Below are 11,723 nucleotides of genomic sequence, written 5' to 3'. Positions count from 1 at the left end.
CCCTACCGAGGAGGAACAGGGCTTGACGGCGGCTCCGTGTGGTGGATAGCGATAATTCTTTCTCCCTATTTTTTTCTGGAAATATGTGATTTTATAGTATCAGGGGGTCACCAACAGGGCCACTAGGTGGGTACAACCCACCTGGGCGCGCCAGGAGAGTAGGGCGTGCCCTGGTGGGTTGTTCCCACCCAGGGGCCCCTCTCTGGTGGGTCTTGGCTCCAGAAAAAGTAGATACGTTGGAGACGTATCAATCATCAACCAAACTATTAAAAAAATCAGCAACTAAAAGGAGCAGAACAACACTTAAACGTATTATTACCCCATGATTCGGGCATTTGTAGAAGACTCGGCCAGGGTTGAGGATTGTGGTTGAGACACGATGGATGACTGCGTGATTTGCAGCAGTGGCACCACACCAACGGCAGCGGGTTGCGATGAGCAACCGGGTGTAGTGCGTGTGCCGGCGGGGGTGTGATGAGACCCACATGAGATGGTACGGGTGGCGACTTGGCGCATATCTGGTTGTTGCCTGCTGAAGAGCAGGTAAATGAGCAGCTAGCGGACATGGTTGCTACAGCCAGAGCTTCTTATTCTAGGCACAGTAAGTAGAGAAGAGGAGAAGGAAACGTTGGATATGTCTGTTTCATTACTTGCAGAGTAGCATAGCACCATATATAGTCATTGTCTAGGTTTGGATTCGAACTAGCTATAGGAGCACGTCTCTCTTTTTTTCTAAAACTTAGCAACGTCTCTTTACTGGTACACTAGCTTGTTCTATATGCCTTCTCAAGTCTTTGATTTTCTTTCTTTTTTTGCGAGGAAGGAAGGAGGACAAAATTGAGAGTTCCTGGGACTTGAAGCCAAGGTCTCTCGGTTGAAAACCAAAGGTGCTAGTCACTTATGTGGCGAACGTTCCCTGGGAGGAGGATGGTAGATGAATGGATTTTCCTTGCAATTTTAGTTGCGACACAAGATCGAACGGTCGCAGTTTCGGGAATGTTATCAAGCGAACGAGGCCAGTTTTTCTTTTCTTCCTATATATATAAAAGTATGCTACTTGGTGTTGTCTTAGTCAACAAACGATTGTGCCAACCTTGTCCGTTGGATTGCCATTCAACGTATGTCGTGTTTCTTCAGTCTCTTCTTCCTCCAGCCGCCAAAGCCAAACTAGTGCCGGTGGGACCGCCTGCTCCCGCCTCCCATGGCTAGCTGTGCTGCCATGCACGCACCGTGGCCACATCGCACCCTAAAACTCCACGCATCTTTGCCGGCTCCTGTTAGTTCCCGTCCGAGGCCTCACCATCATATTCCGCGTTGGTTCGCTCACCACGGCACCGCCCTCCGATGTTGTCAATATGGTCAACAATCGAGAGGAATAAGGAGATGATTGTACATGCTGAGGATGACAGTTGGGACCCAGCAGCGCGCGCAGTAATTTTTGTTTTTTGGGACGGAGAACGGTATCAACTGGGTTGTGCGGGAGCTGTGGCCCGTATAGCCCAGGATTTTATTTCATATGTTTAGCACATGAACAACCCAGTTTGTTTTTTCCTTTCTGAAAATGGCTAGCCCGGCTATTTTGTTTTTTGCAGAATAACCAACATAGGCCTACTTGCTTTTCTATGTCTGCTGGGCCGGAAATCTTTCAAGATGAGGAGGGATGCATTTTGCCTAGAGAAAGGGCTATAAGTACTAAGAAATGGGCTATAAGTAATAATAAATGGGCTGTAAAATGAAAAAAATATTGCAAACATGCATTAGTTCCAAAATACATTTTTCGTTCCGATTTTGTTATTTTAAATTTCATTGTTTTTGTGCGGGTAAAATTTCATTGGATTTAAATTAAGGTATGTTTAGTTTTTAAATTAATTTGAATCTGGCTAGAAATTTCGGGCCGTATGCTGTTTGGGACAGATTTGGAGGCTGACTTGTGGTTCTACTAAGTTGACGTGTACGAAAGGCTTTGTCAACTTAGTCCACAAATGATTCTAGTAGCAGTGATCGTTGGATGTTAATCCAACGGCCGTGCTGCTTCTTCAATACACTGGTAGAAAAAGGGCCTATAGTCCCGGTTCGTAAGGGCCTTTAGTCCCGGTTCCGGAACCGGGACTAAAGTGTCGGTACTAATACCTCCCCCCTTTAGTCCCGGTTCAATCCAGAACCGGGACTAAAGGCCCTCCACGTGGGCAGTGCGCAGAGCCCAGTCAGGAGACCCTTTGGTCCCGGTTGGTGGCACCAACTAGGACCAATAGGCATCCACGCATCAGCACTTCTGTGGCTGGGGTTTTTGTTTTTTTTGAAAGGGGGGGGGGGTTGGGGGTTTTGCGGGGTTAATTTAGGTGTTTCATATATTGTGTTAGCTAGTTATAATTAATAGAGAGAAGTGTCCTCTCTTATGTCCGTGCTTGGTCGACGCTACGTACTATACATACATATATAGAGAGGACTAGACACGCTAGCTAGCTAGTAAGCAAACAAAGGAAATAGAAGATCGTCCTGAACATATATGCATATATACAGAGAGAAGTGATATCGACCACCTCTCCTTCTCCGAGAGATTGGTCGAACAACAAGTTCTCGTATATCTATCTGACACTACCGGCTACATATATACAATAATTATCTCTTACAAATATAATCATACGGACTCAGGGTCCACATAGAATTCTCCGTCTTCAGGGATCACGTGGTCAAGAAAGAATGCCGCCAATTCCTCTTGAATTGCTCGCATGCGAGCTGGTGCTAGGAGTTCATCCCGCTTCCGAAACATCTAATTTGAAGAAGGGGGTCAATACATATATATATATATAAATGAATGAAACTCAACACAAATGATGGTAATAAAATAAAATTGTGAATGTTGTTATTTACGTACTTCATATTGTTCGTTAGAGTACCCGCCCCGCTCACAGGTCGTGTGGCGGATGGACTCGCAGATGTAGTATCCACAGAAATCATTCCCTTGTTCCTGCCACAACCACTTTACAAGAAATAGAGGTCAATCAAACTGATAAGCAAGAATGCTAAATGGTATTGATGAAACTAGCGCTTGAATCACTAGGAGATGCGCGGAACATGCTACTATAGTACTTACTTTCGGGTGTCTAAATTCCAGCTCCTTCGGCAGTCCCGGAACTGTTTTGGTGAATTTTCTCCAAACCCTGCCGGACAAAGAAAACAATTACTTGATATCAGGAAATGAACAAAGTTGCTGATATGGTGGATAATGATCGATTTAACTTACTTCTTGAGGATTTCAGTCATGTCCGCATACTCCTTGGGATCTTTTCGTTTAGAGTCCAAGACGGTTACTACTCCCTGCTCAAGCTTAATCTCTAGGAGAATATAGTGGTAACTGCACACACATGCATAACTCATCAATTACATTACTATAACCTTGACTAATATATAAGGGAAACCGAATACGCACAAGACAGTAACACTCACCTGAAGTTGTAAGGAAAGAGTATTATATCTTTGTTTTGATTTATTACGAACGATCGTAGCAAGCTGGCCTCGGTAGCTGCGGCATGAAGTTTAACCTGAGTTGCATCTATGAGATATGTGTTAATGAACCCAATATCACCGACTTGTCTTTTCTTCAATTCGGCGATCTTCAATCTGCATAATATAGTGAGGATGATTATAAATACATGCAATGAAAGAGCTAAGCTATATAGAGAAACTTAATGACAGAAGTAGTACTACTTACAGACAGTAGCAGGCGACCGTTGTTTTATCGAGGGCCAATTGATTGAAAAACTGATAGAACTCCTCAAATGGAACAGGCAACAGATCAATTCCAACGAGGTCATGCTCCGGTTTAACTCTCGCATACAAAGTACTCCTCCCCCAGAGTCTCTGCAGATTTTCAAGTACCAATCATGCAATCTTCGCATCATCGTTGATAGAGATCTTTCATCTTTGACGAGAGGCTTCCCGTACTCGTATCTTTGTATCTGCACCTCCATGGGTTCATAATGTACTTCGTCGGGCAGGTAATCTGCAAGATTGCTATAACCGGGCACCATCCTCGGATCATTATCGACGTTGTGGCTAGGCACCTTGAGCGGGGGGCACGATTGCTTCGCTTGTTCGCCGAGCTGGGCAATTTGTTTCCCAGCTCGTCGTTCTTTCAGCCTTTGATCACTGACAGTACTTCCCGACCGCTCCGCTTCGGCAAATTCCTTTCCAATAATGCGGTGATAGTTTCCTTTCGGCGGATCAGACTTCGGTGGTTTTGTCAGGGCAGCTAGAGTGCGCTTCACTTTCACCCAATCTACCTTCTCCTCCGAAGGTGGATGTTTCTTTGCTTTCACCCCTTCAAAGAAGTTCCTCACTTCTTCTCGCGCGATCTCGGCGTTCTCCTCCAGGGTCCTCTCATATGGCAACTTCTCTGGAGTCTTCAGAGAAGGACCGAATCTGTATGTCCTCCCGCCTCTGGATGTACTGGTAGACACCGACCGAGCATACGGAGCGATTGTCTTCTTTACTTGCTTAAGCGGCGGAGGAGAAGGACTATGACGCGCCGGAGCAGCTGGAGCAGCGACAGGTCTCTTCCGCCCTTGCTGACGAGGCGGAGAAGGAGGAGGCTGGCTGCTCGGGCGCGTCGGCGCAGGCGGAGAAGGAGGCGGAGTGCCGCCACGCGCCGGAGAAGGAGCCGGCCGAGGGCCCTGATCATCACTCGCCGGAGGAGGAGGCGGTGGAGGCGGAGTGCCCTGACTCGCCGGAGGAGGAGGAGGAGGCGGTGGCGTCCAGTTCGGAAGGTTGATGAGCTCCTTCCGCCATAGGCATCGAGTCTTCAGAGCAGACCCCAGCCGAGTCTCCCCTTCACCGGTAGGGTGGTCAAGCTGGAGGTCCTCAAATCCCTCCGTTATCTCATCCACCATCACCCTAGCATATCCTTCTGGAATCGGCCGGCAGTGAAAAGTTGCGCCGGGTTCAGTAGGATAAACAGAGCCAACAGCCGCCTTGACCTTCAAATTCATCCATTGCGTCATAAGGTGGCAGTTTTGAGACTCCGTTATAGCATCCACGGGATAGCTGGTAGGAGCCGTCAAGGCATGCTCCAGCTGAAGCAGCTCGGTGGAAGCCACGCTGCTTCTGCGTTGAGATGGCGGGGTAGCTTCGGGGGAGGCTTCGGCAGTACGTTTGCTGCGATTTGCTTCTCGTTCCTCTATCGCGTCTACCCTTGCTTGCAGCGCCTGTATTTGGGTCTGCTGCACTTTTTTCCTCCTCTCATGGGATTTGTAACCGCCTGCGTCCGGAAACCCAACCTTCCACGGAATGGAGCCTGGCGTGCCTCGTGTCCGTCCAGGGTGCTCAGGATTCCCGAGGGCCATTGTGAGCTCGTCGTTCTCTCTGTCTGGAAAGAATGTCCCTTCCTGCGCTGCTTCGATATACTGCTTAAGCTTACTGACTGGTATGTCCATTTGATCGTTCGTCCAAATGCACTTCCCTGTTACAGGGTCCAGTGTTCCGCCAGCCCCGAAGAACCAAGTCCGGCAACGGTCTGGCCAGTTAATTGTCTCTGGTTCGATCCCTTTATGAACCAGATCATTCTCAGTCTTGGACCACTTAGGCCGGGCTACGAGGTAGCCACCTGACCCCGTGCGATGGTGAAGCTTCTTCTTCGCAGCATTTTGCTTGTTTGTCGCCGACATCTTCTTACTCTTTTCTGATGTCTTGTGGGCCACAAATGCGGGCTAGTGATCTCTGATCTTCTCATATCTGCCCTTGAATTCTGGTGTCTCATTATTTTTGACAAACTTATTCAGCTCTTTCTTCCACCTCCTGAATAGTTCTGCCATCCTCTTCAGAGCAAAAGACTTGATTAATTTCTCTTTAACTGGGTTCTCTGGATTATCCTCAGGCGGTAGGGTGAAATTTGACTTCAGCTCAGTCCAAAGATCATTTTTCTGCATATCGTTGACATAAGACACCTCAGGGTCTTCTGTAGCCGGCTTAAACCATTGTTGGATGCTTATCGGGATCTTGTCCCTAACCAGAACCCCGCACTGAGCAACAAATGTGCTCTTTGTCCGGAGGGGTTCAATAGGTTGGCCGTCGGGCGCGATTGCTATGATGTCAAACTTTTCATCCGAGCTCAACTTTTTCTTTGGGCCTCGTCTCTTTACCGAAGTTGTGCTCGATTCGGAGGGCTAGAAAAAAGAACAAAGACTTAATTAATATGTGTACATACCAAAACAATGAATGCATCAATCAGCTAGTCAGCATAGGCTTAACTAATACATATACCTGGCCGGACTCGGTTCGGTCACCGGAGCCATCATCACAGTCTCCTTCTTGCACCGGCATTGGGTCACCGGAGCCAGCTTGTTCACCCTCTCCTTCCAGACCATCAGTTTTGTTGAGAAACAACAAGATGGCATCACTTCCTTCTGCGATTATGTCCCTCAACAATGCTTCTTTTGTTGCTTCGTCTAGGGCGGTGTCCATAGTTTCTACAAATATTTACAACATGGCAATTATTATTCAAACATGAAAAATGGATATATTAGTGCCAAACGTAGAACTAGCTACCTAATCATAGTAAGCTATCGCGAGGGGGTATATATCGACAACGACGACACTACATCTATGTCCCTCGACGACCCTCGTTCCCGATAAAAAAAGAGGAAGAAGAAGAAAAATAAGAGGAGAAGAAAGAATAGAGGAGAAGAATGCTCGACCCCTAGACGACCCTCTTCTTCCTCTCATGTTCGAGAGGATCGCCGAGGGGTCGGGAGGTTGCCTAGTGTCAAAGGATTCAACAAAACCATGTCTTCATCATTAGGCGAAAGTAACATGTGCATGATGGTACGAAGCTCTTCAAAGTTGTTTTGGAACGGAGTCCCAGATAGGATAATTCACTTTTTGGTACAAAGTTCAGAAAGAGCCTTCTTAATATCGCTATTTGGAAGGCCTTTGCTGAATTCGTACCAAAAGGCGGATTATTCTATCCGGGACTCCATTCCAGAACAACTTTGCAGAACTTCGTACCAACATGCCCTGGTTACTTCCGGCTAATGATGAAGGCATGGATTTCTTCAATACTTTGACACTAGGAAACCTCTCTCGACCCCTCGGCGATCCTCGACCCCTCGAACCCTCGACGACCCTGGAACCCTCGACCCCTAGACGACCCTCTTCTTCCTCTCATGTTCGAGAGGATCGCCGAGGGATCGGGAGGTTGCCTAGTGTCAAAGGATTCAACAAAACCATGTCTTCATCATTAGGCGAAAGTAACATGTGCATGATGGTACGAAGCTCTTCAAAGTTGTTCTGGAACGGAGTCCCAGATAGGATAATTCGCTTTTTGGTACAAAGTTCAGCAAGAGCCTTCCGAATATCGCTATTTGGAAGGCCTTTGCTGAATTCATACCAAAAAGCGGATTATTCTATCCGGGACTCCATTCCAGAATAACTTTGCAGAACTTCATACCAACATGCCCTGGTTACTTCCGGCTAATGATGAAGGCATGGATTTCTTCAATACTTTGACACTAGGAAACCTCTCTCTACTTCCGGCTAATAAGAAGAAGAAGAAGAAGAAGAAGAAGAAGAAGAAGAAGAAAAGAAAAAAAGAGGAGAAGAAGAAAGGAATAGTGGAGAAAAGAGAAAATAGAATATATTCTATTTTCTCTTCTTCTCCACTATTCCTTTCTTCTTCTCCTCTTCTTTTTCTTCTTTTTTCTTCTTCTTATTTATTTCTCCTCTTTTTTCGGTAGAGGAAACCCTAAATAGCTAGCAAGTATCGTGGGTGTGAGATACATGTGGCCTTCGGTGTCGGACACTACATCCACGTCCCACAAGTGACGTGGGCGTCGAAGCCCGCGCCACTTGTGGGATGTGGATGTAGTGTCCGACACCGACGGTACATGTATCTCACACCGACGATACTTTCTATTTAGGGTTTCTCCTCTACCGCTCGGCGACCCTCTCGACGACCCTCGTTCCCGATAAAATAAAGAGGAAGAAGAAGAAGAAAAAAGAAGAAAGAAAGAATAGAGGAGAAGACTTCCTCTTCTTCCTCTCCTCTTCTTCCCCTTCTTCCTCGCCTCTCTCATGAATGTCCGGCGTTCTCGACCCCCCCCACGTGTCGAAGAAAAAAAAGAAGAAAAAAGAGGAGAAGAAGAAAGGAATAGAGGAGAAAAGAGAAAATAGAATATATATTCTATTTTTCTCTTCTTCTCCTCTATTCCTTTCTTCTTCTCCTCTTATTTTTCTTCTTTTTTCTTCTTCTTATTTATTTCTCCTCGTCTTCCTCTCCCCTCTCGGCGACCCTAGACCCCCTCTCGACCCTCGACCCCTAGGCGACCATCGACCCCTCTCTTTTTTTTCTTCCTCTTCTATTTTATCCTCTTCTTCCTCTACCGCTCGGCGACCCTCGACGACCCTCGTTCCCGATAAAAAAAAGAGGAAGAAGAAGAAAAAAAGAGGATAAGAAAGAATAGAGGAGAAGATCATCTCCTCTATTCTTGCTTCTCCTCTTTTTTCTTTTCTTATTCCTCTTCTTTTTTTATCCTCTTCCTCCTCTCATGTTCGACGACCCTCGACCCCTCGGCGACCCTAGACCCCCTCTCGACCCCCTCTTCTTCTCCCTCTTCTAATTCATTTGTTCATATGAATATACAAACATTTTCATATTTACAATAATTAATATCACCAAAAAAATCTATGAACAGAAAAAAATCCTAATTTTTCTAAAAAAAACTATCTTTTGTATATATACATGAACATAGATATATACACAAAGAACATATGTATACATATATATATAAAACAAGCATATATATATATGAAAAAAAGCATATATATGAAAAAAATGCTAGCTAGGGCGCCGGCCAGACCATAAGAGGACCGCGGAGTCGGTGGCGAGGATGGCGACGGGGCAGTGGGCGCGTGCTTGGGGTAGGAGACGCGGGCGACGGCGACGGCGGGTCGGGGCGGCGGGCGTCGGGCAAGGGGCCGGCCGGCGCTGGTGACGGCGAGGGAGGGACGGGGCGGTGCGCGTCGGGGCAGGGACGAGGGCGACGGTGACGGGGGCGGGCTGGGGCGGCGCGCATCGCGGGCGACGACGACGATGGGGGCGTGCGGCGCCGGGGCAGCCTGGCGGCGTCGGCAACTACAACTGCAAGATGAGAATGAAAAATTCCAAAGTGTGGCCTTATATAGCAGAGGCTTTAGTCTCGGTTCGTGGAAGCAACCGGGACTAAAGGTGGGCATTAGTCCCGGTTGCTTCCATGAACCGAGACCAATGGCCTCTTTTCGGCAGCCCAAAGGGCGGGAAGCGAAGCCCATTGGTCCCGGTTGGTGGCACCAACCGGGACTAAAGGAGGGCAATGGTCACGGTTGGTGCCACGAACCGTGACGAATGCACCCTTTAGTCCCGGTTGGTGCCACCAACAGGGACCAATACCCTTGTGCGCCCCGCGCCAAAAAGTTTAGTCCCATATCGCTAGTTGACAGCGCCCAACACCAGTTTATAAGCTCTGCTGCCTCCTCCCTCTCGAACTCCTCTGAACTGCAGGCCTATGGGCCTAATTTGACACTGCTTTGCCTGTGGGCCTATTGGGCCTTCTGCGGGCCTGAATCCTGGCCCATGTAGGGTTTCTAGTCGTATTCAGGCCGTGGAGGCCCAGTAGGTGGCATTTTTTTTTTGGTTTTTTCTTTTTAATTTCTACATTTTTTGGTTTTTTATTTTTTTATTTCTACTTAACACAGTTTTTTTAGTGATTTCTTTTTGCTTTTATGTCACAAAAATTATAAACTTTCTGTTAGTGCCATTAGTTTTAAATTTTAAATAGTTTAAATTTGAATTTTTAAAAATTTGTGTGAATCACTAGTTTATGAATAACTTTACTATAAAATTAGAATTTTTTTCTATTTATTTTTATTTCTACTTACAACTAAATACTTACAGTTTTTTAGTGATTTCTTTTTGCTTTTAGGTCACAAAAATTATAAACTTTCTGTTAGTGCCATTAGTTTTAAATTTTAAATAGTTTAAATTTGAATTTTTAAAAATTTGTGTGAATCACTAGTTTATGAATAACTTTACTATAAAATTAGAATTTTTTTTTTCTTCTTTGCTATTTATTTTTTATTTTAGGTCACACAAATTATAGTTTGATTTTAGGTCACACAAATTATATTCTTTTTGCTATTGAAGAATATTATAGTTTTATTTTAGTTGATCATAACATAATATTTTAATTGATTGTTTTTATTTTCATAAAAGTTTTGTAGTTCATTCTGTTTGCTATTAATTCATTCTTTGAGCTAAATGACTCTGAAATTGGAAAGCATTTCAAAATGAACTCTGAAAAGGTTGAAAGTTGGCATGGTCTCATCATTTCACCCACATAGCATGTTCCAAAAAGTAGAGAGGGTTACGACAAAAACTTGATGCACTTCGTGTACAAAATGGACAATCACTTTCGAAGTATCAAAGTTTCGAACCATAAGACATGAAAGCATTTCAAATGAACTCTGAAAAAGTTGAAAGTTGGGATGGTATCATAATTTCACCCACATAGCATTTGCTTATTGCGGGAGAAAGTCTTCACTTTTTCTTCGCTTGTGTCATTTGCTTATTGCGCCGTAACCATGGATAATCTTCATTGTTTATCAGGATGCTTGGGTCAGCCTTGACATTGAAGGGAGGAATTTCATGAAACTTTTCATAATCTTCAGACATGTCTGTCTTGCCGTCCACTCCCAGGATGTCCCTTTTTCCTGAAAGAACTATGTGGCGCTTTGGCTCATCGTATGATGTATTCGCTTCCTTATCTTTTCTTTTTCTCGGTTTGGTAGACATGTCCTTCACATAGATAACCTGTGCCACATCATTGGCTAGGACGAACGGTTCGTCAGTGTACCCAAGATTTTTCAGATCCACTGTTGTCATTCCGTACTGTGGGTCTACCTGTACCCCGCCGCCTAACAGATTGACCCATTTGCACTTAAACAAAGGGACCTTAAAATCAGGTCCGTAGTCAAGTTCCCATATGTCCACTATGTAACCATAATATGTGTCCTTTCCGCTCTCGGTTGCTGCATCAAAGCGGACACCGCTGTTTTGGTTGGTGCTCTTTTGATCTTGGGCGATCGTGTAAAATGTATTCCCATTTATCTCGTATCCTTTGTAAGTCAATACAGTCAAAGATGGTCCCCTGGACAACAAGTACAACTCATCACAAACAGTGTTGTCACCTCTGAGACGTGTTTCCAACCAACTGCTGAAAGTCCTGATGTGTTCACATGTAATCCAGTCGTCGCACTGCTCCGGGTGTTTGGAGCGCAGACTGTTCTTGTGTTCATCGACATACGGGGTCACCAAGGTAGAGTTCTGTAGAACTGTGTAGTGTGCTTGAGACCAAGAATATCCGTCCCTGCATATTATTGAGTCTCTTCCAAGAGTGCCTTTTCCAGTCAGTCTCCCCTCATACCGCGATTTAGGGAGACCTATCTTGTTAAGGCCAGGAATGAAGTCAACACAAAACCCGATAACATCCTCTGTTTGATGGCCCATGGAGATGCTTCCTTCTGGCCTAGCGCGGTTACGGACATATTTCTTTAGGACTCCCATGAACCTCTCAAAGGGGAACATATTGTGTAGAAATACGGGCCCCAGGATGACAATCTCGTCGACTAGATGAACTAGGACGTGCGTCATGATATTGAAGAAGGATGGTGGGAACACCAGCTCGAAACTGACA

Source organism: Triticum aestivum, chromosome 1A, assembly GCF_018294505.1.
Source record: "Triticum aestivum cultivar Chinese Spring chromosome 1A, IWGSC CS RefSeq v2.1, whole genome shotgun sequence".
In the NCBI taxonomy this organism is placed as follows: domain Eukaryota; kingdom Viridiplantae; phylum Streptophyta; class Magnoliopsida; order Poales; family Poaceae; genus Triticum; species Triticum aestivum.
The sequence above is the reverse complement of the archived record's forward strand: the minus strand, read 5'-3'. Positions refer to the sequence as shown.